Here is a 6,000-nt window from a genome sequence, read left to right on the forward strand (position 1 = left end):
TCACAAATTCTTTGGAGCTAGTATTATAAGATCGGGTCTGCACGATATTTGGTAGCATGTGTAAAGTATCAAACTTCTTTTCCTACAAGAACATCCTTAGACATAAATGTAAATATCAAGACAAATAACTCTTTCTAGTATATATAGAATTACAAATAAGAGAGAGACTTATATAAGTAGATAAATATAATACTCAAGGATAAGAAATACTTATCTGCACATGAGAGTCCATAAACATTAAATCAGAAATTGCCTTAGATTATTTGAGAATGAAACATCTCCCCTCTAAAGATGGTTGAAGTGGGAATGAAACATTTATTATTATTCTCTCCCCACAATGTAAAATTCCCACTCTTATATCTTTGACCCATAAGATCTACTTCAGTCTTGTGTCTCATCTGCATATCTTGAGTAGAATTACGATAATGGCTATCATACCAAATGTAGACGTGTTCAATGGAATCCTTTGAATATACTACAAAACTCACATTCATGATAAGCCCGCCAACATAAAACTTCGACTTTCCTTCCTTAATACTTGCAACATTATCTCCTGTAACATCTTTCTTATGTATTACAACAACCCCCTCTATTAACTTTATCCAAATATTCAAAGCGAGTGCAAAATAAGTTTTGTGCATGTATAACTCTATGGCTCAAATGGACCCATTAAAAATTAGCTTCACACTCCTATTATCACTGATCGGGATTATACTTTCCAAATTGATGACTTCACCATCATAGGAATATGGAGATTCAACCACAAATATAGCAGCAATAGAATTTCTTCTGCAACAAATTAAGAACAATACGGCTCAGAGAAAATAAGACCTGCGAAGGACACCATAAGAGACCTGATGAGATGCTGCAAAGAAGTTAATGAAAATTCTGTAACCTGATAATGTAAAGGTGATCATAATGAAATAAAACTTTTAGCAAGCATGGTAACTTTCATTGAAAAATCAACCCATCCAGATACAGTGCTAACACATACAGAAGGAATGATAACGTCACACAACTAAACATTCAAACACCAAACATGGCTATAAAATTTCTTTTGACGGTGGATATCCAACTAATTAGAATGTTTGATTTTGCCCCTTTGCAAATTCCTAAACTTTCATTTGCCTCGTGATATTTTTTGGAACAAATATCTACTAGCCTGATAATGTCTCACATATGTTATTCCAGACTACAACAAAAACAAGAATCACAAACTATATATAATGGGCCAGCCAAATATAATTTGGGCCCACAAATTTCCTGGAAACAAAGGTTACTCCAATTGTGCAATAAGAGTAAGATGTCACAACTAGTGAAATCGTATGCCAAAAGGAGGAATAGATGTCCAACTCCTAAATTCTTCTTTAACCGGTTCCAACAAAATTCCCTTTTGCATATATTCCTGACAATTTTGATATTTCGAATATTGCTTTATGCACTAGAATTCTTACGCCATTGTGGTGAGCATAGAGACAAATACTCCATGCGTTTTGTTCTAGAAACCAATAATAATCTTGAGTTTACTAAATAGATTCCACTTCAATCAGTGAACTCAACTAAGTTCACATAGGGATTGGGAGGAAATCTTAGGTTGTAAGCATTTGAGGCAATATGAGAGGTTCCCAATTACCTCGAAAATAAACCTTCCACTACATGTTGATGATTTCCCAAATCCTGCTCCAAAGCTTATAATTAGTGCACAGGACACACATTGCGCTACACAGGCCTCCGACATGCCTATTGATTCCCTTAGAGTGAAGCTCAAGAGCATCACAACAACTATGAGACCTCATAGCCTACAAATGGAAATTAGGCAATTGCTGAAACTACACAATTCATACCCTTTGCTATAGAAGGGTGCAATTGATGATGATTTAATAGGAGCGACAAGTATTATGATGGAAACAATTGTGAGAGCAACTAAGGCAACCGGAAATAGAGTCACCTTGAAAATAATTTGAATCCGCTCTTCCATCAATTTGATTCACAACCCTCCATCACCGAGTTTTCTCCATATCTCCATCGAGCTTCAAATTTTCCCCAGTAAAGCCATTACACACGTTTTCCTAAGCCATCTCTATTCACCATTTCCTTTTCTTCAAACAGATCAACAATATGACCCGAGCTCCTATGTGAATGATTTGACAATATCGGTTGGTAAACTAACCACTTCCCACATCTGCATGCGATAGGTGGGATCAAACATTTGTGTTAATCTCATTGAACTATAGCATTTGTATTATTATAAAAAAAAAACTTCCTGTTAATTGTTGTTTTTGAATTAACAATTCCTTGAACATTCACATGATCTGTGTGAGATCTAGGGAGCTTATAATTTGGTCAGTGTGTGAAGGAATATATATGATCGAGCAAGCATTGTGGATTTCTTTGATAGCTTATAGTGATCATGCCCAATGACGAGATTTGAATCGTAAAAGCCGTAGCACTTGTGGCAAGAGTTCCCCAATTCGAGCAATTCAACTTGGCACAAGTGATCCACATGACATCCTGACATACGCAACAGTCATCTATGTTCATTGCCCATTCGACACTTAGGTATTTATACCAAGTACGGGCCATAATATCTTCACGAGATTGATTCACTTGCAAAATTTGACATCAACACAATAATAGTCAATAATCATCGATCAAATGGATCTTAGCTTTGATACTAATTTGATATCATATACAACAAATCTGCATAGTAGACCTTCTTTGCTTGTTGACTACGGATTTAACTCATTGTAGTTATAAACCTTGATCTGATCTCCTAACCATATTCTTTTAGGTCAGTTTTATGATTTTGTTTTATAATTATCAGTACATGGTTACCAGATTTGATTAGATGTTATTTCATACTTAGTGAAATTATATGTGATGAGTTACTTAGTTATTTCATGTGTTCAAGATTAGTTCTATGATGATACATGTATGTTCATACAATGATTTCATTTATCTCATGATGTTAGTTAAATGAATGAAATATATGTAGTTCTTATGGATACTTACCCATACTTGCATGTGTATGGTGTACTTGTATGTTTTACTTTATGTTTGACATTGCTGATGTGGTTGAGGGAGGGAGTCGTAGTCACCTCGAGATTTACACGATGCACCACTCCCTGCCATTGCCTATTTAGTTTAGATTATATGTGTATGTAAATGCTCAAATTTTATGTAGATTGCAAGTATTGAGCATCGACTTCCTTAAATTGCCAAGAAAAGCTTGCCTTATCGCAATATCTCAATGGTAAAAGAGGGGATATAATTCTTGAGTCTAAATCCTAATCCTAAGTCATTTGTCTTAGAAAATATGACAAGTATTTGAGTTGTTTACCCTTTCAAATTCGTCTAGTGACGTGAATTCGTGATTTTGACTTGAGTTTGATCTAGTATTTTGTACTTTATAATGAGTTTTTGTATTTAGTCTTGTGGGTTTGTTGTGATTTTTAGTTATAATTAAATCAAAATAGAGTATTTAATGATTTAATTTAATGAAAATTTTATAAAAAAAAATCAGTATTTAATTAATTGAGAAATTAATTAAATAAGAAAATTAAATTTAAAAGATATTATTAAAGTTCTAATTTTGGCATATTTATATTTATTTAATTTAATAATAATTTATTTAAGAGTTTCATTTTAATAATAAACTCTAAATAATATTATTAATTTTTTTTAAATTTATAAAATTGGTAAATGGTCGAAGCCTAGATTAATTATTATTTATTATAATTAATTATTATTATATGTTAAGTGAAGGTAGATTCGAACCTAAGACCTCCCACATGAGAGGTTCGCAAGTTACCGTTGCATTGTAGGCTTTTTGCCTAATAATATTATTAGTTGAATTAATAAATATATTATTAAAAAAATGTCTAAAAATTATTTTAATTAAAATACAAAAGCTTGCACTGAAATTAAAATATAACAAAATAATAAAGGAAAAAAGGTTTCTCGTGATTGCAAAATCAAAGCTCTAATTTGGGAAAAACTCTTTATATGAAATGAGAGCCCATTTCTCCACACACAGGTTTGGAGGAGCCAATTTTCGAGAAGAGGGTTTTCAAAAGAAAAAGAATGGTTTGCGAGTTCTATGCGTTCGTCATTTAGCATCAGATCCAAGTAGGATTTCATGAGCTTTGTGCAATAGTTTCTTTTGTGAAATCATTCTGTCTTCTTCGTGATTGATGGATCTGTTTTAGAATTCTTTTTGGGTTGAAACCCTTGTTTGTATATTTACTATTCTTTGCTTCGAAAATCATATGTGAAAGAATTTATATCTGAAACCCTTGTTGGATGTTTGAATTCGAGATGGGGTTTGAAAAAAGATACCAAGGATTAAACTTACAAATTTGATTACTTGTATTTGTTTTCCTATTAAATCTCTATTGGTAATTTTGCAATATATATATATATATATATATTACTACAGTGATAAATTATTACTGTGGTAACATTATTAAATAAGGTTGGGGTTATGGAGATCGTTTGTTTTCTTTTCTATAAAACATATTATATAAACAAAAATATATAAATGAAATAAGGAGGCAGCCCACCACCCCCACCTCTCCCCTCCTTAATTTTTTTCTTGGTTAGTGGTTGGGAGCACACAATTGCCTGAGTAGTCCACAGCTGCGAAAGGCAGACCACGGCTGCCTAAGTAGTCCACAGCTACCAAAGGCAGCCTGCGACTGCTTTGTATAGGTCGTGTCCCTTCACAAGAGGATTAAAGGTAGGTTAATTTGAAAATTTATTTTTATTAAATATAATAATTGTTAAATGTGTTTTTAATAAAATTTAATATTAATTATGATTATTATTAAATTAATTATATTAGTTATAATTAATAAGTATTAGTTATTTTAATTTAATATTATTAATAACAATAATTTTATAATTATTATTAGATTTGTATAAATTTTAAATTAAAGTTTTTTCCATTATTTTTAAATATACAAATATTACATTGAAAATTGGAATTTCCAACATTTAAATAAGAGATAATTGTTTATAAAAGTAAGATTTTGGTTTTAAAAAGGTATTTCTCTTTTTTTCAGATGGGTTTTTTACCAAGGTGATTTTATTGAATTGTTGAGTCTTTTGAGATACTTGCAACTCGAAAAACCTTAGCTATTATGACACTTTGTAAATGAGCAAACTAAAACCCTATTTGTATATTGAACCTGTATTGCATAAAAATGTAATAAGAGGAATAAACATTAAGCAACTAAAATCTATTCCTACATGATCATGCAAACCTCAAAATATGAAAGATAAACATGTAAATAAGCATAACATGAAATCGAAATAGCACTATGCAAACCTCATAAAATCACCAAGTGGAGATGATTTCACATTATGGCATGTGGTTGCTCACTATTCCTGCAACATAACAATGAGGTAGATGGTGCTTGTGGAAATGAGAAGAGGGCTCTCCTTTTATAAGAAAAGAGATGGAATGGACAACTAAGATTGAATGCAAGATGAAGGGCTAGGATCTCTTAGGATCAATGAGGTGTCAATGAGGTGGAGGCCAAGTAGTCTCCACATGGATTAGGGTTTTGACCATTCAAAGGGAGCAATATGCTCACACATGTGTGAGCAACCTTTGATGGTGACATGATCAAGGGGTGTGACAAGCATGGCTTCTCACACGTGTGAGACAACTTTCAATTCTCATGCAAGAGGACAAGTGTGCAAGAGGTGTGAGAAGGCATGGCTTCTCACACATGTGTGAGACAACTTGATTCTCATGCAAGAGGACAAGTGTGCAAAAGGCATGGAAGACATGAGGGATGAGGAAAGTGTGAACATCTCTCACACATGTGTGAGCACACACTTAGGATTAAAAGGTGAATTAGCTAGGTGATTATGCAAAGCAAGCATGATTAAGGAAGTGGGTAGGTTTAAAATGATGGGTTAGGTAGGCTAGTGAGGGTAGGTGAGGGTTAAAGGTAGGAGCCATGTGCTCAAATAGGATTAAATTTAATATTT

This window comes from Cupressus sempervirens, chromosome 3 (assembly GCF_028749045.1).
Source record: "Cupressus sempervirens isolate cs-2001-9-10 chromosome 3, ASM2874904v1, whole genome shotgun sequence".
Lineage (NCBI taxonomy): Eukaryota > Viridiplantae > Streptophyta > Pinopsida > Cupressales > Cupressaceae > Cupressus > Cupressus sempervirens.